The 26,903-nt window shown below is 36.2% G+C and overlaps 1 non-coding gene and 1 pseudogene across 2 annotated transcripts; both read right to left on the bottom strand.

The window, feature by feature from the left end:
* Positions 1-5,030: 5,030 nt before the first annotated feature.
* Positions 5,031-8,030, bottom strand: LOC107630461 (cinnamoyl-CoA reductase CAD2-like; annotated as a pseudogene). The gene is made up of 5 exons (XR_015907408.1): positions 7,627-8,030; positions 7,344-7,535; positions 6,973-7,141; positions 6,453-6,639; positions 5,031-5,302 (listed from the first exon to the last, which is right to left on the bottom strand). The product of XR_015907408.1 is annotated as a cinnamoyl-CoA reductase CAD2-like (transcript).
* Positions 8,031-25,763: 17,733 nt separating this feature from the next.
* On the bottom strand, positions 25,764-25,867 carry LOC148570607 (small nucleolar RNA R71). Its single transcript, XR_015908831.1, has one exon. It is a non-coding gene; the product is annotated as a small nucleolar RNA R71 (small nucleolar RNA).
* Positions 25,868-26,903: the final 1,036 nt, after the last annotated feature.

Here is a 26,903-nt window from a genome sequence, read left to right as displayed (position 1 = left end):
CACCTTTAGAAGCCTGGTAGCCAGTATGAAAATCAAACACCAGTTTACCTCGGTGGAACACCCGCAAGCCAATGGGCAAGCCGAGGCAGCCAACAAAGTCATATTGGCAAGACTGAAGAAAAGATTACAAGACGCAAAGGGAGCCTGGGCTGAAGAGCTCCCACAAGTGCTATGGGCTTACAGAACAACCCCCCAATCCGCCACTGGAGAAACACCCTTCCGACTAGTTTATGGCGTAGAAGCCATGATCCCAATAGAGGTCAATGAGCAAAGCCCAAGAGTGACTCTCCACGACGAGATTGGAAACATACAGGGGCACAAAGAAGAGCTCGACTTGCTCCCCGAAGTCCGAGAAGAAGCCCAGATAAGAGAAGCAGCGTTGAAGCAAAGGATGGCTACAAGATACAACAAAAAAGTCATTCGAAGGAGTTTCACCCCTGACGACTTGGTCTTAATCAGAAACGACATTGGAGTCAACAAATCTGGGGAAGGAAAGCTCGCTGCTAATTGGAAAGGACCATACAAGATCAATGAGGTCTTAGGAAAGGGCTACTATAAGGTAACCGACTTAGGCGGCACCGAGTTACCAAGGTCATGGCATGCTTGTAATATGAAAAGGTACTACAGTTAAAAGCGAACTCTACTCCCTGATGTACTCTTTTCCCAGCTTCATGATTTTTTCCCAGAATCAAAGGGTTTTTTCTGGAGAAGGGTTTTTAACGAGGCATCATAGTAGGGGCTAAGGGAAATAGATTATCAAAAACCCTTAGTAGCAATAAGGTACCTCCTCCTTTAATAAAGATCTTTTTTATCTCTTATAAATTCCCTTTTTATTCTTTCTTTTCTTTCTACGAAACGCGCCGACTTAAGCTCGACAAAACGTAAAAATCCCATGAACCGACCTAGATGGTCGTCAGGATAAAACGACGAGGTACAAGTCGGTGTAAAGAGGCTATAGAAGTCGATCATGATAAACTCGGAAACATCCCGACTCATAAGTCGGAGTGGAAAACCGAGTAAAACGAAAATGAATCACGAAAGTAGCCTAAGTCATAAAAGCTCAATAAAACGAAATTGAGTACTAGGAATAACAAAAGAGAGATAGGGAAAAACCCACGAAAAAATTAAAAGGCTGTCCTAAAGATCCTTAAAACAAAAAAGGGTCAGAAAGCCAGACAAGCCAATGAAAAGGTTTTTCCAAAAAGATCAAGGAGAATTCGAAAAAATCGCAATCAGAAAAGCATGCACGCATAAGGTAACTTAAACCCTTATCCAAAAAAGGGTACTTATTTTTTAACTTAAACCCTTATTAAAAAAGGGTATTATAAAGTGTTTTGTTTGCGGCCTTAAAAGGCCAAAAAATCATTCACGCACTACCAAAATTAAATAAAGAGTTTAAAAAAGAGGGGACCCACAGGCCGGGCCCCCATATAGCCAACAAGATTATTTTTTAGGAAGGAGAGCAGACGGATCACCATCACCAGAGCCAGGAGGAGCACCACCGGGACCAGGAAGAGAGGCATCCATAGGAGAGGAAGAGGAAGTCGGAGGAACTGTGGAGGAACTCGGGGCGTCCTTAGGGCGAGGAGGAGACTCTATAATCCTTTTCCCCCGAGTCTTCAAATCTGACTCGGAAATAATCTCGGGGACAGGGGGATCCACAATGGCACATTCGATGACAACCTTATCAGGATCTAAAGAAGAGAGGTCCAAGTCAAGAGCAATGACTCTGACCTGCTCCTTAAAGATCCTCCAAGCCTCCTCAGCGCCATCAGCAATAGAGTCCTCCAACTCGGCGTATGCCTTCTGAGAATTCAGCAGATCATTTTTCACAGACACAAGATCATTAAACAAACTTTGATAGCTATCCTGTGCTGTCTTCCTCAAACCGACCTCCATGTTGCATTGGGCTTGCAACTTCCTCTCCCTCTCCTGAAGGTTATCCCTCTCCTCCCTCAGCTTGGCGACTTCCTCCTTCAACTTCCCCTCATGCTCCTGATATACGAGAAGCCTTCCTTCCAGCTCTTCGACCCTCGAGGTCGTCCCTAAAGAGCTGAGAGGAGCCTTCTCAAAAATATCTAAGAGTTTGCCACAAACCCCCGCCGCCTTCAGGCTCTCCTCAACCAGAGTGGTAAGGTGGCGCCGAACAGAAACATCATCCATGCTTATACGAACATTTGGATAGATATTCTTTCGAACGAATGCAAGAGCATCCGCCTTCACCTCACCAGAAGAGCCAGACTCTAAGGTCTTGCGCTTCTTATTCTCTGGTTCAGAAGAAGGTCGAGCAGAGGGGGGTGGCTGAGAGAAAGTTGAAGAAGAAATTACAATGGGCTGAGAGGGAGTCCCAACGTTCCGAGGAGGAGGAGGAGAGAGAGATAACCGCCCTGGCGCCACCAGTCCTGGCGCGAGACCTTGCTTTAGCCTCCTGGACCCTTTGGTAAGACTCTTGAGCGTTTGCCTTTGCCATCTCTGAAAGGACAATAACATATAGATCAGACAAGTCGAAAAAAGTTAGACAAGTCGGAAATCTAACAAACAAATAAAAGCTACCTAGCTGTGCCTGGACAAAGGTCGGAGACCCCTGGAGAAACTTTTTTGTGTCCAAGTATGGGGCCCTCCCCCACACTTCTCGGAGGAACTCCACAATGGCTGCTTCTACCTCATCCAGGTCACCCAGGCCATATTTCTCGCAGGGGGAGGCCTCCAGCCAATATAAAGGAAATCGGGAAGAAGAATTATCATCCAGAAAAAAGGGATGGTGACCCTCTACGGCTTGAACTTTGAAAAAATAATTTTTAAAGTCATGGAAGGATTCATCAAAAAGGGTAAAAACTCTCCGACCCTGTATGGCTCGGAAAGACACCCATTGTTGCTTATTGTTTAGCCCACTGAAGGGTTTGGTCATGTGGAAGAGATAGAAAAAAATCTTCAAAGAAGTCGGAAACTCCAAAGCCTGGCTAATAAATTGGTAAATTTTCAAAAAACCCTAAGAATTGGGGTGAAGCTGGGTAGGGGCAACTCGGCAGTGATGCAAAACAGATATCTCAAAGTTTGAAAAAGGGAGAAAAACACCCAAACGGGTGATCATGCACTCATACATAAAGAAAAAATGAGGGGCCGCCTCATTGACTCTCCCAAAGCAAACCCGGTCTTCAGGACCCGGGACTACCAATTCATACTTCGGCTCGTCATCCTCAGAAGAACAAATTCTGTGATGAGTGCGAAGGTTGGTGATAAACTTAGTATCGACCGAGGGTTCCTCCCCTAGGACCGTGACATCAACCCATTGAGAAAGGATATCTACGGAAGCCATTTCTTTTTCTTAAAAAGGTAGCAAAAAACCTACAAGGGAAAAAGAAAAGGAAAATCAAAAACACAGTCCCTAAAGGAGGAAGTATGGAACTGAAGTCTACAAACCAACCTATCTACAAAATGAAGGCATACAAATAGAAAAGCACGTTACAAAAAGAACTAATCTTTATCCAAAAACGAGGGTAGAAGGAAACGAAAAGCCTTCGAAGATGTAACAACACAGCACGAACGAATGAAGAGGAAAATTTGAAAAATCGCAGAAACGAAACGATGAAAGAGAGGGAAAGTATTTATAAGTACGTTAGGGGCACAACGGTAAAAACGGGGCAGTCATTAATGAGAGTGCACCGTTACCAAGGCCATCAATTCCTACGCACATCCCTAATGGACGCGACGCTCGATTAGACGTAACTGTCAGAACCAAAAGGTCACGAAAAGTCACGTCGGTTTTAGACCATCACGTCGGTCCTCCAACAAGTCGACCACAATCCCGAGTAGAATACTCGAACCCAAATCTTAAAGAGAAATTGGGCTCGAGTAGGGGCACTGTTCATACCCTGGCCCAATGCTAGGGCCCAGGATTCAAGTAAGAAGGCCCAACCCAAAGGGTTGAGCCTCACCCAGCACCAAATCAACCGCTGCAAAGTCGGTTTGCACCACGACTTGCTCTAAGGAAGTCGGGAACGAGGATTAGCTGGCAGATAAGCACTCATTCGAATGGGTAACTGCCCCTGGAATCTCTCTAACCACTTCCACGAGCCATATCTTAACTTCCCTAAGATAAAGGGACGGTTAACACCCTAGAAAAGTGGCACTACTCCAACGGTGGTTATTGGTTCACCACTATAAATACACTGACACCCCTCAGGTATCTCTAAGTTCCAATACTATCTAAAACCTGCTCACACCATTGCTAATTTAGGCATCGGAGTATCCTTGCAGGTACCACCCCCCCATTCCTTCACATTCACAAGTCGGACAGAGGGCACCGAGTTGCTGATCCATCCGTAAGCCATCTCCTTCATACGTTTGGGCCAACCAACGTCCTCCGGCCCATTAATCTCCGATTACCCACCGTAACAATGTGCTTGCACTTTTGTAAAGCAAAATCATATTTTATTTTCTGCATTGAAAATCATCTCCTTATCAGTTTGAAAACATGAAAGCAGTTGGTCTTCATCCATGTATCCTTTCTCCACTCCAAATAAAGTAAGAAAGAAACGGTTAACATTAATCTAATCTAAAACCGTTATTACCAAAGAATGGTGATTGGTATAAAGGGAGGATGAAAAGCTAAGGAAAAGGTACGCAATTATCCATAAATAAATAAAGAAAAAAATTAAGCACATACTATACTTAAATATTGGAGGAAGTTTGTAGGTTGTTCTCCCGGACAGATTTGTTACTAGACAAGGAAGGTTTCCTGAAGTTCGTGGGAGCGGTAATTCTGCCAACCCTCTGAACAATTATCAATTTTATAAATTAAGATTTGTAAATAAATTCCCGAAAATCTTCTTCAAACTCTATAACCATGCATAATTGAATATCATATTTTTTGTTTTGTCTTAAAACACGAAAAGAATTTTTTTTTAATTCATATTTATTGATTTATATGAATATGTTCATTTTTTGCTCAAGGCTCGATCACTCGATCAGTGTCAAATACGATGGCATAACGTGCTATAAAATGAGAGTTATTGTGAGCATCAACGGGCCAAAAGTCATACAAACCTTCATTCCAATTTATATTTATTTTCAACTGCAACTCGCACTACAAGTACTACTCACGCAATAATCGATTTTTCTTTCAACTTTTATTTAACAGTACACGAGTACGATGAATTAAAAGTTGGTGAATTTCTTTTCTTTCAAGCTTTCCACAGTTTCCTTGAGGCTCACTTCCAAAGGAATGAATTCAAGTCCCAAGCTCTTTACCTTTTCCTTCGAAACTTGATATGTTGGCACATACGGCTTATCATCGGCGGGCCTGGTAACAATGACAAAATGTGAAAATGGTATAAGAAAAATCAACACAAGAAAAATTAGAATTGTTTAAATTTTCTAAATGAGAAACAATAAAAGTGGACAAAAATATCATATAAAGCATGAAATTAATTTTGATGCATTGTTAAGGTAAAGCAGATTTACATATATATTTAATTATGTAAACGTCACATCATAAAAAATAATTACCATTTTCATTGATCGCATAAATCATCATCCAAAAGAACAGATATGATTGTACCATATTTTACATTATAAGTGCATTAAAACTCAATTTATAAAACATATGTAATGAATTATGGAATTTTGCATGAATAGTCTACAAATTAGGAAATTCTTTTAAATATAAACTAGTTACTAAGGTCTGTTTTTTAAGGAAAAAGAGAAGTGAGATTCGGAGCCTTCAGTCTACATAATAAAAAACACGCTAAGAAAAGGAAATAAAACTTGCTTAATGACTAGAGTTATAACACCACTATTGAGAGTTGAGACTCTGCATGCTGAATAACTAACAGTAATATCGTAAATCACATGACCTACAAATTTTAAATTTAATTTTGAAGCAATATTATAGTAAAACAAGAGTGCTACATCCCAGACCAAGGGGGAAAAAAAAAACCAGCTATAACTAAACAACTAAAAAGTACATGTGCATTACCATATCAGAAGAATTTACAGATTGAATGAAATTTATGAGGTATGTTACTAATATTACAACAGCTATTCTTATGTCCATGCTTGACACTACCTTCATCCTTCTCGCATCCAAAGTTAACAAAACCTAAATCTAGAAATATTTTAATTTCTAAGATTAATTCTTTATTTGGAAATACAAAGGCCCTTCAGAAACACAGCTCTTCATTTGGACTGTGAAATTCAATTAAATTATCACTATAAGAAGTTAAGAACTAAGAGTTGTACTAGTTGACTAGTTGTAAAACTTCTACATCAAATTTTCTAGACATTTCCAATTGCATTTTATATAGACAATAAATAAACACTATATTCAAATCAATGATGAATCTTTTAAGTAGATTGAGTTTTTAATCAGACAATTAAAGTATCAAAAGAAATTGATTCAGCAAATAGGGATTCGTATGAATTCTTGAAGGTAATCAAATAATTAAACTTACTTATCCGGAAGGGGTAATGTTGGATATAAATCACGTAAAAGTTTTATAATCCCTGAGAAATGTTCCACTCTCTCTACCAAGCAATATCTCCCACTAGCTGAAGGAATTTCATAAGCCTGGATATGAGCATTTGCAACATCTTTCACACCCACACATTCCAAAGTAGCATTTGGAAATGTTTGTGCACCTGCATCAAGGATGTCAATGATTTTCTTCTATTGAGTACATGGAGAGGTCTTATCAAGCAACTAATATTCATAAAATAACTAAATAAACATACAACTCAAATATATGGATACTCTGATTTTTTTTTTTTCATTATTTTTGTTGTCTTATTCTGAATCTTCTGGTTGCTATGCATCTAATTCGATCAATTAGATAATCATAGAGAGAATATGTTGTCAACAAAGTCAACAAATATTTCGATTATATTCACACATTATTTATTGTACTTTTATAACCCTCATTTACTCTTTCAATTTTCATTTCCACATGCAGAAAACAGAATTTTAAAAAGTACCATTAACTACATTCAAAATCCTAGCAGCGCTTGTGTTAAGTACTGGTTGCAAAAGAGGTCCAATCACCAGTCCTGGGTTAATAGTAACCAAGTGGATGTTGTTTGCTTTTGCGAATTTCCAGGCAGCATCTTCAGCCAATGTCTTTGAAAGCACATACCAGTACCATGACTGAAAAAGAAAGGGAGAATGGGATATAAAATTGCTGGTGCCAGAGTCTCGAATTTACAAGGAATTGAGTTTATTATTCATATGAATCAAAATCAAGTCAACACATGAAATGAAGAAAGGAAACACATAAAACTGATTCCACTTCTACTAATTTGACCTAATTAGGCGAATATGATAACAATTTTAGGGACAGGGCACATACCTTCAACTCCTTACAGTGTTCTGGATCGGAAAACCAGGTCTCATCAATTACTGTCTCAGGAGTCAGAGGCCTTCCACTAAATGTAACAGCAGCCATTGAAGAGGTTAAAATGACGCGCTTCACCGACTGCGATTTCACACATGCTTGAAGAACACTGAGGGTTCCTTTAACTGCTGGATCCAAAAACTCAGCCTGAAGAAACAAAAAGAAACGTAACGTCATGAGGAGGAGATAAGAATAAAAGATACAAATGAAATGTATAACCGAACGAATCGAACCGAACCTGTGGATCTTTGACATCATGATAAAAAGGAGATGCAGTATGAAAGACGCCATCACAGCCTTGAACTGCAGAGTCGAACGAACCTTCTTCTAGAAGATTTGCCTTGAACAGCTGTAGTCTCTCTTTGGCGCCCTCAAGCTTAGTTAAGTGCTCTACCGGTAGAGTAAGAGTAACAGACTTGTGTCACGAACGGTGGCCCTGACAGTGTAACCGCGATTAAGAAGAAACTTGACGATCCATGAAGCAATGTAACCTGAAGCTCCGGTGACACACACCACCTTGCCGACGCTGCTGCTCATTCTTCAATATTCTCTTCGCTACTTTGTTGTTTGCTCTTTATGAGTTGCATACCGCATTCACTTGGGTTCTTTATATAGATACGAGTTCTAAATCTACTTTATGACTTCACAATTAAACATGACGCATGCACTTACATGTCTCTCACGAATGCAGATAGCCAGATAAAATTAACAGTCCTAAGCACTTGTTACAGTTCTACATTCAATGAATAAGGGTGAGTTCATGTAAAATCATTCATTTCATATAGACTTTTCGAAAATAGGAATAGGAATCCATCTTTCATAAATGTAAGGAAATTACATCTACCTCCTCTAAGATACTTTAACATGATATGACTCTTTTTAGTTTCTAACATGATAGATGACACATCCCTCGTGTGAAATATCCAATTTACCCTTTCCCTAAAAAGTATTCTACTGTTCTTTTATCTTCCAGTGGTGTTGTCTCATTCAGTCATTGTCAGGCCAAGTTACAGATAAACAAAGGAAAAGGACACTGACGAGAAGGCAAAAAAAAAGAGAACTATCAAATCGAAAGATTTTTTGGTGAACAAAAATTAGATGGTGTCAATTATTTAATTTAATTTTTTATTTTTTTTTATATTTATTTTTTGTTCTACTTATAAAATTAATGGTAAAAGATCACACTTTATTCGTTCAAGTGTTAAAAAAATTGAGTCCATTTCTGTATTAAACCCGGATCAGAACGACCCGAGAAGTTCGACCAAAATTCCTGTGAATCAAATTCTGTATTGGTCCAGGTTAAGTGGTCAAACTGAATTGAACCGGATCTATATATTGACCCGACGGATCAACGTCTTCAGCGCGCTTCCATGGTTCGGCAATTGTGCACTGGATCACTACAGGAGGCAACTTTTTGAATTAATCCAAAAAATTGAACCAAAGAATGCTGACCTTCAGAAAACATTCACATTAATTTTTGTTACCAATCCATCGATCATACTAATTATTAAAGGTTATATATATATATATATATATATATATATATATATACTATCCTATCTTTTCTAAAATAATATGTAAGTTATTTTTTTATTTTTTAATATTAATATTGTACTTATTTATTTTTATAATTTAATTTTAATATATTAATAATATAAAATATTTTATACAATTATTTAATTATATTATTTTTTAAATAATTATTTATATAATTAATATAAAAATAATTATTTTTATTAACATAGTATTATATAATTGAATATAATATATTAAAATTAAATTTATATTGTTATTATTTAAATTTTAATTTTATCATAATTGTGTATATTTATTTAATTAATTATTACCGAATCAAATACCGTTCCACAAATAATTTATTGATTGAATTATTAATCTAATAGTCTAGTAACCTAGTCAAATCCATTATCAATTTAGTTCTGATAAGTGATAACTACTATTAACTAAAAAGAAAAGTATGACGAGCCCAGTAGTTACTATACAATATATATAATGGGGATATTTTTGTAATTAAAAATTAATTATTATTTATTTCAAATTTCAAATTCAATCCAAATAAGGATTTTATAATGCAAAACTAAAAATTGCCAACCTTCTCTCTATTTGCACGTATTTGCTTTTCCGGCATTCTCATTTCTCAACGGTGTCGCCCCGCAACCCGCAACAGCCGCCATCACGTATAGCCTTGGGAAACGCTGCCGTGCGCACCGCGAACGCCCAAGCATCACCGTCGCGCAGGTTACGTCGTTCGCGCAACCTTAAATCTGCCAGTCGGAAAAGCCCTTCCCCCAGCTGGCGACGTTTTACCCTTTGACGTCTTCTTCGTTCCCCTCTTGGACTACAAAAGGTCAGTATAAAACTATTGTTCTACTCTATAGATTATGTTTGTGTGATACCTAGGGTTCAGATGTTCTTTGATTTTGGAAACCGAGCACCATGAAAACTGAGCTCAGCACTGCAAGAAAGGGTTTTGCAGCAGGAATTTTTTGTTCTTCTGCTAAGCCTAGATCAATCAGGGCTCAAGCTTCTTCTGGTTTTTCTTCTATTGCTGATTCATACCTTTGATTTGTTTGGTTTATTAGATATATTTTGAGATTTCTATAAAGTTAATTAATGATATGTGAACTATGAAGTGGTTGATTTTGATTTGCATATACACATGTATATTTTTTATACGTGATTTTTATTTTCATAGCTAGACTGCTTACTTGATATCTGATTTTGGTGTTGAATTGCAGCAAAGTTTTTCTATTTAGACCCTTCTTGTCTATGTAAATGTATACTCATTTAGGAATATTTGAGAGATTTCCTTACTAGGACTCATTTCTTTAATTATAATTCTAGCAGAATGTTAGATCAATGATTATGATCAACCGAAAAATATAGTTTGACTATGTAATTTTTTTCAAGTACAATTAGGCATTTTGAAAAATCATGTTGTGTTAATATATAGTATTATCCAGTATAGCTGCTTTTTGTTACATCTCTTGATTTGATAGGTCTTAATATCATAATATGCAGAATTTGCATATTGTGAAGAAGTTTATGCCTCTCAAAAATTTTTTTTACTGAAGTTGCATTGCAAGTATATCCATGTGCTTTGTTTTGATACTGGTTTGATAATAGGTTCTCTCAAAAATGGAGGTGCACTTGTTTACAAGGCATGGCAGTATGGTGATGGTGTTGTTTCTCTTAGTTTTCTGCTCTTGGGTTCCAATAGAAGTATGTATGTTGAACTGATTTAGATTTTAGACCATGGTTGATTTACTTTTTTCTTTTCTTTATGCACTTATTAGGCAACAATATGTTTCTTTTTAACATATCTGGTTGTGACATGCAAATTTGATGTTGTAAGATAAAAATGAGTAATTTATATCTGAAATGGGAATGAATGACAATGGAGATTCTTTGTTGGGTGTTTGTCATAGGAGTATTGAGCTAAAAGTGCAGCTTTGTGATGAAAGTGTTGTAAATTGTTAAAGATAATAAATGAATCTAAGTAGATGTCTGTACTTCTACAATTATTAAATATTATTGTATTTGAAAATGTAATAAGAATCTTTTGTACTTCTTGACAGAATAAATTCATGTCTCTTTTGTTCCTGTACTTGAGAACACTATAATAGCCTAAAACAGCAACACAATCTAAGAGTTAATACTATTGAGAGATCCCATTCAACTCTACATTGCATCTTCATATATGAAAATCATAGAACAGTATAAGTGTGTTCTTCAACATGGATTGCAAGCTGAAATATTATTTTCTCTATGTTCTTTGATGCAGCTTTTAAGAACCTGCAATTCCTTGAAATATGTGGCAGAGAATTAACTGATGGAGGCGTAAAACACATAAAAGAGATGACCTCTCTTACACAGCTTAATCTGTCCCAGAATTGCAACTTGACGGATAAAATTTTGAAATTGCTATCTGGTATTTTCTGCATATCTTTAGGATTTAATACCTTTCAATCTATTTTGTTGTCACATGTGGTATATTTTCATCTAAATACAGGAATGACTGCGTTGAGGTCACTTAATATTTCAAATACAGGAGTTACTAGTGGAAATACTACCATTTCTTCTTCAAGTCCAAGAGTTTTGAGAATTTGGGTGCTGTTTACTTTGAATTATATAATTGGAAGATCAGTAAAAGCCACAGCCACCTTTTGGCCACAATAGACATAGTCTAATCAGTAAAATAATCCGGATGTTCATTTTACTAAGACGGTTTGAGAGCTCAATAACAAGTTGTATAGAGATTGAGATACATCATGTACTATACTTTAAGCCATTTAAACTAAGACGGATGTTCATTTTACTATAATTACGGATGGTTCTATCCATTCTAAAGTGAATGGTTATTTTGGGTATACTATTTGTAGTACAATTTATTACCATGTTGTGTTAATGTAAACAAAAAAATTAAAAGAAAAATTAAAATAGGCTGGATGTTCATTTTACTAGGTAGGCTAATGGTTATTTTCATTCTAATTTAGATGTTTAATTGATTTGGATTGAATTTAACATAATTTTGCCTAATTAGAAGACTTTGTTAAAAATATTGTGAGTATGGAGTCTATTATAATTTAAAATTTTACTAACATGCGTAAGTCTGTTTAAGTTAGTCATTTTTTTTAAAATTTAAACTAATAAATTATAAAATATGTCACTATTAGATTAAGTGTCCAATAAATAAAAAAATTAATCGGTGTGTCTAACAGTAAGAATTCTTGTTGTAATTGATTAATACAATAAAAATTCTTACTGTTTATATTGCTCGTATTCATTGAATTTTATTTTTTGCATCAATGATTGAGATAATCATGTACTATACTTTAAGCCAATTAAACTAAGACGGATGTTCATTTTAGTATAATTGCAGATGGTTCTTTTCATTCTAAAATGAATGATTACTTTGGGTATACCATTTGTAGTATAATTTATGACCCTATTGTGTTGATGTAAATAAAAAATTAAAAGAGAAACTAAAATAGGCCGAATGTTGATTTTACTATATCATCCACCTTGAAGATGAACTCTTTGGTTCCATCCACATCCACAGAGACCAAACGGATAATCCCAGAAGCCACAAACAAGCAAGTAATAATAAAATGCACAATCCAATAAACTCGAAGTGTAAAAGGATGAGTTACAGCTTGGAATCTTTTCTCATGGATGATTAACACTGCAAGTATTAATTGTGTTATGGCCTGGTCTAACCAAATCATTCCATCAACTTGCTTCCATGGAATCTCAGTTGAACTGGTAAATACCATAACACAAGCAATAGTATACAATAAGGCCAGAACAGAAGTTACAGCTAAAGTTAGCTTAAACTATATGGTTACTGAGACAAAGGGTCTGTTATTATTTTTGATAAGTGGCTTGTTGAGTCCATTGGTGGAGGAGGAGCAAGAATGGAGCTTGATCACGACAAACACAGAGAATGAGCAAGAGTAAGACATCAATGGTAGATAGCATAACTCTCTGAGGACATGGAGACAGGACAATAAATCTCAGCCATTGAGGTAGAGTGTCTCCTGAGGTTGGAGATGCACACGAGAGAGAAGTGATCCAAGGTGCAATTGTTGCAAATGACATGTTCTATGCAAAATCTAAAAAAACTTAGAACCAATGAGTCCTCTCCTCTCTACTATGTAATAATATGTTTGATTTTCATCAACCTAGGACCACAGAACAAATATGCATAGTTATTTATTGCATTAATTAATCCTATTATGCCACAAACGGCTAAAAAGTGCTACGAATTTATAGCAATAATAAATATTCTAATTAACAATTTAAAGGGATTCTTAAATATATGCAGAGAAATCAGAGATCATGGTTAAAGGGGGGGGGGTAGTAAGAAATTCCAATTGGAAATAGAAAAAAGGCACAAACATGATGCTTTACAGGAATAATAAAAATGATTACCAAAGAGTATTGCACGAGAGAACCAACAACTTTTTAAGAATGGAAAATCAACTTAAACAGCAAAACCATTATTTGATTAACACGTGAAACAAAGCACCTTTTTGTTAAACCTTTAGTCATCAAGTATAAAATTTTATCACCAATCTAAACAATTTAAGAAAACAATAAGTAATCTGTGAGCAACTAAACTGTGCTCAAGTATTCAACAAACTCACAATCCATAGAACAAATGATGCAAAAAAATCAATTACTTAGCAAAAAAAAAAAAAAAAACAGGAATCGCTAGACTAAAAATCATCCATCCGGATATGTAGTAAAGTAATCATCCATGTTGAATTATTGTTGTACTAACTAAGTCAAAATTTGACAAAACTTTGAATGAAAACGAAGTAAACCAGCAACAGCAACAGCAAAAATCTGTTCAATAGAGGCCAATTTTGCACAATCCAACTTTGATGTACAGAAGTAGAACAATCAAGTAACGCATCAAAATTAAAAGGGCAAAAATAATCTATCATGAACACCAAACATCCAAAACCCAACTAAAGTAACCATCCAATTACATGGGAAAAAAATTTATCGTTATCACCGAACATTCAATACCCTACTAAAGTAACCATCCAATTATGGTCAAGAATAAGAAGCCAATGATCAGCTGGTTTACGTAACATCGCATCCAAAGGTCCCCACCGGGCGGGAAAATAAAATTATATTTAAACTAGCTTAACAACCTTATTTCACCTTTCCCGCTTAAAAGTTATATCAATTGCAACGATCTCAAACAAGAACTAATTTCACATGCTCGAACATACTGAAATTTCATATACTGCATTTTCACCATGTAACATCAAGCAAATAAGCAACATACACTCTCTACATTACAAACTACAAGGTGAAAGATGTTTCATGAAAGGAAGAAACTAACTAACCCACTTAACGTGGATGCCTGACGATGATATAGTTCTGCTGTTCGTGTTGGTCCCGGACTCCCGGTAAATAGTTCACATCAGGCGGCAAATCTGTTAAATCAATTGCAACAATCTCAAGTAACAACTAATTTCTCATGCTCCAAAAATACTAAAATTCCATTTATTTCTTTTTCACCAAGTAGTTTCAGAAAAATAAACATCTTAAACACTCTATAAAACAAGTACCAACTGCAGGGAGTAATCATGAAAAGAAGAAAGTAAAGCACTCACCTTGGATGGTCGAAGAGGTTCTGGACCACGTTAGTTAGCGAAATAAGGAATAGATACGCAGCTGCAAAAAGTACACCGGTGATGCTTCTGCTGAGGGCGAACAAGCGCGGAGCCTGGGCCCAACAACTCGCGTCGGCACGGAGGAACGACCGTGTGATCCCGACGCTGCCACCGACGGGGATTGATCGCGAACAGCGGGTCTCCAATGCAGACATGTTCCAGGTGCTGCTGCAGATTGTAATTTGGACAGCGATGAGGAGGTGTTTTGGTGGTAGGGTAGCACGGTCAAAAGGGGGTGAATTGGGAGTAATTTCTTTTAGGGATTACAATTAGGTTATCTGAGTGTTTGTTATTATTTTCAAATATAAGTGGGTTAGATAAAAAGCCCATTGTATATATTGTATACATATGTCATTGTCTCCCTAGCGGGACTCTAACTAAAATACAACTGAAGCTGAAATATATACTTGCATCAAATTATATTAATTATATGTTTATAAGCTGAAATGACATAATCTTTTTAGAGAAATTCTCTAAATACAAGCATTTTTTTATACAAGTCTTTACAAGTTATCTATATTAACGCGCTTCGAACTGTTTTCACTGCACCTCCTTTTTGCTGCACGTTTTTCTTCCTCTTCCTCTTCTTCTTCTTTTCTTTCATTTCTTGCCTTTTCTTTCTCCTTCTTCAACTATTATTGCATGTTTTTACTGCACCTTCTTCTTCTTCTTGCTGCACTTTCTTCTTTCTCTTCTTCTTCTTCTTTTCTTTCATTGCTTGCCTTCTCTTTCTCCTATTTTATTTACGTACTTTTCTCTCTGTTTTCTTTCTTTGTTATTCTCGATTTCTATTGTTTTTTGATATCAAGCTCTGAAATCATTTTTGAAGAAGAAGAAGCAGTAGAAGATGAGGAGGAGAAAGAGAAAGAGTTCTGAATTATGCATAAGGTGTACTTCAACGAATTTTGGGTGTATTTCTTAAATCTTTTGGGTGTAGTTTTGTAATTCTTTGGGTGTATTTCTGTAATCCTTTGGGTGTATTTCTATAATCATTTGGGTGAATTCCTGTAATCGTTTGGGTGTATTTTTGTAATCCTTTGGGTATATTTCTATAATCATTTGGGTGTATTTCTGAAGTTCTATTATCTTCAAAACGATTTTAAAGCTTGATTTTAGAAACCATGAAAATAAAAAAAAAAGCAAGAATACCAGTGATAAGCGCAGGTAAAACAACGAATGAAAAGGCGAAGAGAATAACGAAGAAATACATGGAGGAAGAAGAAGAAGAAGAAGAAGAAGAAGAAGAAGAAGAAGAAGAAGAAGAAGAAGAAGAAGAAGAAGAAGAAGAAGAAGAAGAAGAAGAAGAGGAGGATGAGGAGGAGGAGGAGGAGGAGGAGGAGGAGGAGGAGGAGGAGGAGGAGGAAGAAGAAGAAGAAGAAGATGATGAAGAGGAAGAAGAAGAAGAAGAAGAAGAAGAAGAAGAAGAAGAAGAAGAAGAAGAAGAAGAAGAAGAAGAAGAAGAAGAAGAAGAAGAAGAAGAGGAAGATGAGGAGGAGGAGGAGGAGGAGGAGGAGGAGGAGGAGGAGGAGGAGGAGGAGGAGGAGGAGGAGGAAGAGGAAGAGGAAGAGGAAGAGGAAGATGAAGAGGAAGACGAAGAAGAGGAAGAAGAAGAAGAAGAAGAAGAAGAAGAAGAAGAAGAAGAAGAAGAAGAAGAAGAAGAAGCAGAAGAGGAAGCAGAAGAGGAAGCAGAAGAGGAAGATGAAGAGGAAGAAGAAGAAGAAGAAGAAGAAGAAGAAGAAGAAGAAGAAGAAGAAGAAGAAGAAGAAGAAGAAGAAGGAGGAGGAGGAGGAGGAGGAGGAGGAGGAGGAGGAGGAGGAGGAAGAGGAAGAGGAAGAGGAGGAAAAGGAAGAGGAAGAGGAAGAGGAAGAGGGAGACATGGTGAGTGTAGCGCTTTGAAAACAGAAAACGCATTAAAAGGTCCGTATGTGTAGCAACTTGTAAGACTTGTAAGTCAAAAAGACTTGTATGTGTAGCAGGCCTCATCTTTTTATATTCATCTAAGAAGTTGTGGGTTTGAGTCTTCCTATCTTTGTTAAAAAAAAAGAAAAAAAACAAACGCTAGAGAATGAAGCAAGGATAAATTGTTTAGCATAAAAAAAATAAAAAAATAAAAAAGAATCTAAAATCTGAGTAACACTCTCATTACAGCACACACTATATTTCTAGCAAGGAGTGCTTTGCAAGACGGCCCTAAAAATAGCTCATATCCTAGCTAATGTTGTGTTATGTTGTTCAATTTTATTTGTTGTGTTAATGTTATTTGAAAATCAAACCAATTCTAACCAATATCACATATTAAATTACTTGTATGTATCATTATTTGCTTTTTTATCTTTAAATTTAAAAGTGTTTAACTGGCTTGGATATTTTTTTTTTCATTTTAAGACAAAAGATTCTATTTTAGATAAACAATAGTTGGGTTTGTATGAAAGTAAGATGAGAAACAAAAGATTTTATATAAATATCTAATTGTTTAGAAAAGATTTTAAAACAAAATAGTAGTATGTGTTACTTAATCACTTAGAATCTTAGAAATAACTTGTTAGAATATAATTAGGATCAATTAAGATCAGCTAGTATCATTTATATTTATATAATATATCTGTATATTTATTATAGGATTTTATATTTTTATTACTCTGATTATTCTAGTATCTATATATACTCTTATACATTGTACATTTGAACACACACTCAATAATATACTCTTCAGATTACTCTTTTGTTTCTAACATGGTATATATTCAGAGTATAGGTTTTTTTTTCCATATAAATTCACTCATAGCCCCTTGTTTTTCTTCTTCCGGCAGTGTTTTTTGTCCTTATTTTTCAATCCTTTCCCGACGCTTTGGTTTGTCACTACCCTTACCACCGTCTTTGTCTCGTCATTGTGAGATAAATGAGTCCGACATCGTCGCTAGAAACCACTAGACACGCCACCTAAAGCTCGCTGTCCGCTTTAGGTTCTCCCTCCCTGCAGACGCCTCCAATACCGCACTGCAGTGCACCACATGTCACGCCCGACCCTACCCGCCTCCCGATCCGCGTGCCACCTCCTTGCTGCATCAGCGCTGACGTGTTTTGCTCCTCTTCTCATGTGCTGCCACGTGTCCTTCCCCTGCTGACGTGGCAGAAAGTGGGAACTTCCCTAAGGTTTTTTGGTGAGCTCTTTCTGATTCTGTCTTCCGTTTTCTCATTTTCTATCTTGAATTTGTAGTTTCTTCTCTTTTTCGTCTTTATTTATGTTATTATGAAAAATTCGGATATTTTTCAGCCTATTCATGTTATCCTTAATGGCTCCAACTATGCCCATTGGGTTGAAGATGTGCGAGGATTTTTTAAAGGATGAAAATTATGGAGTTATGTAACTGGTGATGTTATTTGTCCTATTAAGCTAATTGTGACTGAAAAATCAAAAGATGGGACCTCCAAATCCAAGAAAGATGTTGAGAAAGACTTTGCAGAGTAATTAGAAGATTGAGATAGTAAAAATCATCAAATTATCACTTAGTTTCGCAACACTTCTACTATAGGCATTCAATTACAGTTTGAGCGTTTTGAAATTGCTAAAGAGGTATGAGATCATTTGGTAAAATATTACACTATTTCTGATCTCTTACATCAGTACCAACTACTAAAGGAGTTTTATAGTCTTAAGCAAGAACGTGGACAAGTGGTTTTTGATTGTCTTGCTCAGATAGAAATTATTTGGGATCAATTGACCTCTTGTGAGCCTGTTCTTAAAGATTTCACTGATGCTAAGGCATATGAAGATTATCGGAACCAAACATGTCTCATACAATTTCTTATGACACTTACTGATGACTATGATCTAGTTAGAGCTTCTCTTCTTCATCAAAATCCCTTGCCTAGTCTTAAAGATGCTCTTCGTCGTCTTAAGTCTGAACAAACGTGCTTGGAATTGACTCGCCTTAAGAGTGAAACTGTCTTTGCTACCACAGACAGAAAGGGTAAATTTTATCGATTTTGATGTCAATTTCTCTATTTCTGGTTGTCATGTGTTGGATAGTTGGATGGGAAAGATCATCGGGACTGGATGTAAGGTCGAAAGATTGTTTGAGCTTGAGCACCTTCATGTTCCTTCTCCGTTAAATCTTTGTGATGTTTTCTCTCCCTCTACTCTTCGCTTGTGGCACCATCGTCTTGCCTACAGCTCCTTAGAAAAATTGCGTCCTCTTATGTCTATGGATGTTTTAGATCAAGTTAATAATGAGTCTTTTGATTGTATTTCTTGTCAAACTTCAAAACAACCTGCTTTATCTTTTTATAATAATTCCTCTCTTGCTTGCTCTCCTTTTGATCTTATTCATTCTGAGGTTTGGGTCTCCGCTCCTACCGCTTCTATGGGAGGGACTCAATATTTTGTAGTCTTTATTGATGATTATTCACGTTTTACTTGAGTTTATTTGATGACTAATCATCATGAGCTGTCTCAGATTTATATTAACTTTGCTACTATGATTCGAACTTAGTTTTCCAAAGTTATTAAAATCTTTCGACGCGATAATGCTATGGAATATCATGACTCTAAACTTTTAAATTTTCTCGCTGAACAGGGTACTTTGTTTGAGTTTTGTTGTCTTGGTACCTCTAAAAAAAATGGCAGAGCTAAACGTAAATACCGTCACATTCTTGACTCTGTTTGTGTAATGCTTATTTCTTCTTCCTGTATTGAGCGTACTTGGGATGAAGCTGTTCTCACTGTTGTTCATGTATGTTACCAATAGACTCCCTTCTTCTATCCTTGATAACACTACTCTCTTTGAGCATCTTTATCATATTTCTCCCAATTACAGCTCTCTTTGTGCTTTTGGTTTTGTCTGCTTTATCCTTTTCCAGCCTCATGAACATAATAAACTTGAACCTCGGGCTTGTATGTGTTGTTTTCTTGGTTATGGCACTGATCACAAGTGTTATTGTTGTTAGGATTCTATCTCTTGACATATTTGTATATCTCTTCATGTTGTATTCTGGGAGCATTACATGTTCTCTAGTTTTTCCTCTTTTGAGTCTATTCCTTCTACTCAGTCACCATTTTTTACTAACCGAAATGTTGATCTTTTTTCCAGTGATAATACTACAGGTTCTATCTCAAGTCCATCCTTCGATCCCCCTCTTCTTCCGTCTTATCCATCTTCTGATGATTCCAGCCAGACGATGCTCCTGCTCCTGTTGTCATGCCTCCTCTCTCCACTCGTTCTTCTTGGGTAAGAAACCCACCTCCTCATCTTCTTTATTATCATTGTTTTTCTACTATTCTTCATCACCATTGTAAGATCCCAGATTTTCAGAAAATTAAATAATAAATTATTTATGATTTATTATATTTATGCGAAATTATATTTTCAAATATTTTTATATTAAACGGGCCATTTTCTTTTTTATGATTTCCAACTTTAGAAAATTAAAATAAAAATAATGAGAATTTTATATGCTTTAATTTTAATATTTAGATTTTTTGAACTTTATTTATGATTTTAAAACAAATTAATTTAATTATATTTAATTCTTGGATTAGAGTATTTATTTAAAAATAATAGTATTTTTATTTATAATTGTTGTTGGATTATAAATTGGTTTTCAATTACTACTTTATACCCTAATTATATTATTAATTATCCCTAAAACAAACCCTAATTTTACACTTACTCACTTAAACCCTAACGTCCACACACTACCGCCACCCCCTATCCTTTTCTAACACACACACACATGGCTGGGAACCAAAGAAAAAAGGAAAGGGGAAAACGGGAACAAGAAAGAAAGAAAGAAAGGAGCAAAAGAGAGAGGGATCTGAGAGAGCAGAGGAGAACGAGAAGAGAAGGAGGGCCGCGACGGGAAAGAGAGAAGAAGAGGAGGGAGACATCGTAGCCATCGCCGCCACACAGTAGTCATCCAGTCATCGTTGTCATCGTTCCAATGTCACCGTCCAAGGAGCTTCCATGGCCGTTGCCGTCGATCTCGCAATTGAGAGAGAAAGAGAGTTCGCGGGTGAGAGAGGAAGGTGTTGCGCCAGCTTAGTCAAATCTCTGGCACCGAACTCATCACCGCCGCCACCGTGGAATCGCGATAGGAGGAAGTGCGAGAGGGAGCCGTCGCGGAGTTCCCTCACCGTCGCATTGCTGGGCTCACCGTCGTCGCGTCTATGTTACTGTTACGCCACCATTTATCGCTGCTCAGTCGCTACCGAAGCTTTGTGTCGCCGTTCTAACCGTCAGAAACTGCTGTTGGAACCCTTATCTACTTGGGTCGAGTTTCGGTTCTTGCATGCTGAGATTTATGGTTGTTGCATGCAACATCAAGTTTTTGCGTCGTCATCGGAGTTGCCACTGCTCCATTTTCTTGGTTATTCATAAGTCTGGTAAGCTATTCCTTGTTCCGAACCCTTTTAGTCGCTATTTTTGTTATATGTTTCTGAGGAATTTGTGGCATTATTGGGATAAGGTTGAGTTTTCAAGATTGCATGTAGCGATTAGAGTTGCTGTGGTTGTTGTGAAAGTGGAATGAAGCTATGGTTATTGCGAAAGTGGAATGAAGTTGTGGTTGTGGTTGCCGCTGTTGCAGGCTGAGAAAAAGGGGTTTTTGACGCGCTCTATAGCTTTCAGCTTTCGACTATTCGAGGTAGAGATTTTTCTTAAAACTTATTTTCTATTATGGAATTGTTATAAATAGATTTGATGTGAAAAATATATTTCTGTGATTATGTGTGTCTTATGGATGTGATTGTTTGCTTGATGAATTATTTGTTACTTGAGTGGTGTATGGTTGCTGATAAAAATAAATTTGGAAAGTTGATTTGATTGAGTATTATGAAAAGTTGTTTTCTTGGTTTTGGAGTTGAATTGATATTGAAGAATGAATTTATACTGAAAATGGTTCAAATTGGAAGTGGTTTGATATTGAACCTGATTTTATGTTAGAATTAGTTTAAAAATTGGAAAGGATTTAATTTGATAATTGTTTGATATTGAAAATGGTTGAGAATGGTTTGGTTTGTGGTTTTGATAGAACTCGTAAGAGTGGCAAAGTCTGAGTTTTACAGGGGGATGCTGCCGAAATTTTTATAAAAAATAGAGGCTTCGTTTGAAATGGTTATTTAGAAAGATTTGGATTTAAGGGTTATATGATTTGATTTTGAGCTATTAGGAAAGTGATTACGTTTTGAGTTTGATTTATTTAGAAAATAATGAGTTATGTTTTGGATTATCGATGAATGGAATGGGAGGTGTGATGAGGATGAGTGTGACAATAAGGAATGATGATGATGGAATTTGAATGAAGGATGATGAGGATTGATTTTAAAGTATGATATTTGAATGAATTGAATGATATTGAGAATGGATTTGAAAATGAAATTTGAATTTGATTGAGATATATGTGATCGGGTAAGAGGCAGTGGCGTTATCCACTTATTCCGGATAAAAGTTTGAGACACCAGTTAAGAGGCAAGGGTTGAGTTTTGTCACCACTTGCTCCGGGTTGAGAATTCTAACACGCCTGGGTAAGAGGCAAGGAGTGAGGTGGTCCCCTTGCTCCGGGTATGCATGTAAGATGCAAGGGTTGTGGTTTAGTCCCACTTGCTCCGTGTTTGGTGTTCCTATCCAAGGTTCGCTACCGGACATGTCGGATTTGGCTTTATAACCGACAGATGAGACTCATCAGCCATAGGACAGACATAATGCATCATATGCATTTGTATGCTTTGTTTGATTTTGAATTTTCTTGGTTTACCTAATTGCTTAACTATTATTAACTGCTATCTATACCTATGCTTTCCTTGTCTGTTTTATCTGTGTTTGTTTTCGAGAGATCCCTCTGGCGGGTGGAGGAGGCGCTGAGGGTTGTTCTAGTGTGGTGCTTTTGAGATTGAGTATTGGTAATGAGTCGATGATAGTGTTGATTGATTGCATGATTAATTTCTGATTAAGGTTTAGTTAAGTATGAAAAATCAAGCTGGTTCAACATAGACTTAATAAACCTATACTTAGAACAGGTTGGTCATTCATACATTTTAGGAAACTTTTAAGATTTTTTTTTCTTATAAGAAAAGAAAGGTTTTGGATTTTGGATAATTAACTGATTTTTTTTAAAAAGATTTTGGATTTTTGGATGTTAAACCGTTGGTTTTCAAAAGATTCATAAGACAAGCAATGATCAATGTGCCTAAAAACGATTTTCTTTTTAAATATCTACTTATGACAATTCTAAAAATCCGTAGTGAGACCATGTGGTTAGGTTCTCACCCTTCTACAGCTTTATCTTTTCAGGAATCAGATGAAGAAGCTTATGAATAGTTTAATTGTATTTTGCTTATACGATATCGTTATATTAGTTTAGTTATTATTTATTTATCCGTCGCCATTAATATTGTATCTTGTAAAGAGGGTTAGGAGTTGTGATGATTATGTGCGTGAGCTGATAATTTATACCCTTTTTGGCATTGTTTTTACATAGTTTTAAGTATGTTTTAGTTAATTTTTATTAGTTTTTATTCAAAAATCACATTTCTGAACTTTACTATGAGTTTGTGTATTTTTCTATGATTTCACGTATTTTTTGGCTGAAATTGAGGGACCTGAGAAAAAATCTGATTCAGAGGCTGAAAAAGGACTGCAGATGCTGTTGGATTCTGACCTCCCTGCACTCGAAGTGGATTTTCTGGAGCTACAAAAGTCCAATTAGTGCGCTCTTAATTGCGTTGGAAAGTAGACATCCTGGGCTTTCCAGAAATATATAATAGTCTATACTTTGCCCGAGATTTGATGGCCCAAACTGGCGTTCAAAGTCAGCCTAAAATTTTTGGCGTAAAACGCCCAAACTGACACCAGAATTGGAGTTAAACGCCCAAACTGGCACCAAAGCTGGCGTTTAACTCCAGAAACAGCCTAAGCACGAAAAAGCTTCAATGCTCAGCCCAAGCACACACCAAGTGGGCCCCGAAAGTGAATTTTTGCACTATTTGCATGTAGTTACTCATTTTCTGTAAACCCTAGTAACTAGTTTAGTATAAAAATTGCTTTTAGAGATTTATTTTATATCTTTTGGATCATATGTAACTTTTACACTTGGAGACCTCCATGGGAGGCTGGCCATTCGGCTATGCCTAACCCTCTTTTACTTATGTATTTTCTACGGTGGAGTTTCTACACCCCATAGATTAAGGTGTGGAGCTCTGCTGTTCTTCATGAATTAATGCAAGTACTGTTGTTTTTCCTTCAATTCACGCCTACTTCTTCTCCAAGATATACTCTTGTTCTTAATTCAGTTAAGTCAGAATGAAAGGGTGACCCGTGACAATCACCCACTATCTTCGTTACTCGCTTAGCCAAGATCCGCGTGCTTGACAACCACAAGCGGTCTACATGATGTTCAACGTAGTCATTGGACGACAGCCGGAGTATATTCTCTTGGGTCTCTAACCAACGATTCACATCGTCTCTCCTGACAACAGAGCATCTGAATCTGAGATTAGAACATTCGTGGTATAGGCTAGAACCATTGGCATCATTCCTAAGATCCGGTGTTCATCTTGACATTGGTGTTCATCTTGACATTCAAGGTGTTCTTGCATATTTTTCTTATTTTGATTCATAATTTTTATGTCTTGTGTCTTTTAGTTATTTTTCTCTCTCCTCATAAAAATTCAAAAATAAAAAATATATATTTCCCTTATTTCACTCATAAATTTCGAAATTTTGGATTGACTTAGTCAAAAATTTTAAAATTTAGTTGTTTCTTATTAGTCAAGTCAAAATTTCAATTTTAAAAAAAAAATTTCATCTTTTCAAATCTTTTTCAAAAATCAAATCTTTTTTATTTTTTTTATTTTCGAAAGTTTTAAAAATTGATTTTCAAAATCTTTTTCTTACTTTTATCTCATATTTTCGAATTTATTACTAGCATTTAATGTTTTGATTCAAAAATCTCAAGTTGTTACTTGCCTATTAAGAAAGGTTCAATCTTTAATTTTTAAGAATCATATCTTTTAGTTTCTTGTTAGTCAAGTAATCAACTTTAATTTCAAAAATCAAATCTTTTTAATTTCTTTTTCAAATCTTTTTCAAAATAAATTTCAATCATATCTTTTCAAAATTTGATTTCAAAATCTTTTCTAACTTCTTATCTTTTCAAAATTGATTTTCAAATCTTTTTCAATTAACTACTTAACTTTTTACTTGTTTTACTAATTCTTATCTTTTTCAAAACTACCTAACTACTTTTCTCTCTCTAATTTTCGAAAATCCCTCACCACTTTTTCAAAATTCTTTTTTAATTAACTAATTGTTTTAAATTTTAATTTTATTTTATTCCTTTTAATAATTTCAAATTCTAACTAATAATTAAAATAAAAACAAAAATATTTTTCTTTTATTTTAATTTAAAATTCGAATTTCTTTCTCCCTCATCTCTTTCTATTTATTTTATTTATTTACTAACACTTCTCTTCTTCTTCTAATTCGAACCCCCTCCCCCTCTCTGTGTTCGAATTCTTCTTCTTCTCCCTTCTTCATTCTATTCTTCTCTTCTTCTACTCACATAAAGGAATCTCTATACTGTGACATAGAGGATTCCTCTTCTTCTCTGTTCTCTTCTTTTTCATATGAGCAGGAACAAGGATAAGAACATTCTTGTTGAAGCTGATCCTGAACCTGAAACGACTCTAAAGAGGAAGCTAAGAGAAGCTAAAGCACAACTCTCTGGAGAGGACCTGACAGAAATTTTCGAAAAAGAAGAAGACATGGCAGCCGAAAACAACAACAATGGTGGAGATGCAAGGAAGATGCTTGGTGACTTTATTGCACCCTCTTCTAACTTCTGTGGAAGGAGCATCTCAATTCCTGCAATTGGAGTAAACAACTTTAAGCTTAAGTCTCAATTAGTTTCTCTGATGCAGCAGAATTGCAAGTTTCATAGACTTCCATTGGAAGATCCTCATCAGTTTTTAGCTGAATTCTTGCAAATCTGTGACATTGTTAAGACCCATGGGGTTAATCCTGAGGTCTACAGACTTATGCTTTTCCCTTTTGCTGTAAGAGACAGAGCTAGGACATGGTTGGACTCACAACCTAAAGAAAGCCTGAACTCTTGAGAAAAGTTGGTCAATGCTTTCTTGGCCAAGTTCTTTCCACCTCAAAAGTTGAGTAAGCTTAGAGTGGAAGTCCAAACCTTCAGACAAAAGGAAGGCGAATCCCTCTATGAAGCTTGGGAAAGATACAAGCAATTGATCAGAAGGTGTCCTTCTGGCATGCTTTCAGAATGGAGCATCATATGTATATTCTATGATGGTCTGTCTGAATTATTTAAGATGTCATTAGACAACTCTGCTGGTGAATCTCTTCATCTGAAGAAGACGCCTGAAGAAGCCCAGGAACTCATTGAAATGGTTGTAAATAATCAGTTCATGTACACTTTTGAAAGAAATCCTGTGAATAATGGGATAACTCAAAAGAAAGGAGTTCTGGAGATTGATACTTTGAATGCCATATTGGCTCAGAATAAAATATTGACTCAGCAAGTCAATATGATTTCTTAGAGTCTGACTGGAATGCAAGCTGCATCCGGCAGTACTAAGGAAGCCTCCTCTGAAGGAGAAGCCTATGACCCTGAGAATCCTGGAATGGAAGAAGTGAATTACATGGGAGAATCCTATGAAAACACTTACAATCCTTCATGGAGGAATCATCCTAATCTCTCATGGAAGGATCAACAGAAGCCTCAACAAGGATTCAATAATACTAATGGTGGGAGAAACATGTTTGGCAATAGCAAACCTTTTCCATCATCTTCTTAGCAACAGACAGAGAATTCTAAGCAGAGCCACTCTGACTTAGCAACTGTAGTCTCTGATCTATCTAAGACCACTCTCAGTTTCATGACTGAAGCAAGGTCCTCCATTAGAAATTTGGAGGCACAAGTGGGTCAGCTAAGTAAAAGAGTTACTGAACTCCCTCCAAGTACTCTCCCAAGCAATACAGAAGAGAATCTAAAAAGAGAGTGCAAGGCCATCAATATACCCCACACAGCCGAACCTGGAGAGAGTCAAAAGGAAGTGATTTCCAATGAGGAAGACCTCAATGGACGTTCACTAGCCACCAAGGAGTTCCCTAATGAGGAACCAAAGGAATCTGAGGCTCATATAGAAACCATAGAGATTCCACTAAACTTACTGTTACCATTCATGAGCTCTGATGAGTATTCTTCCTCTGAAGAGGATGAAAATATTATTGAAGAGCAAGTTGCTCAGTATCTAGAAGCAATCATGAAGCTGAGTGCCAAGTTATTT

The sequence above is a fragment of the Arachis ipaensis genome, chromosome B3 (genome assembly GCF_059453495.1).
Source record: "Arachis ipaensis isolate K30076 ecotype BB chromosome B3, ASM5945349v1, whole genome shotgun sequence".
In the NCBI taxonomy this organism is placed as follows: Eukaryota; Viridiplantae; Streptophyta; class Magnoliopsida; order Fabales; family Fabaceae; genus Arachis; species Arachis ipaensis.
The sequence above is the reverse complement of the archived record's forward strand: the minus strand, read 5'-3'. Positions and strand labels throughout refer to the sequence as shown.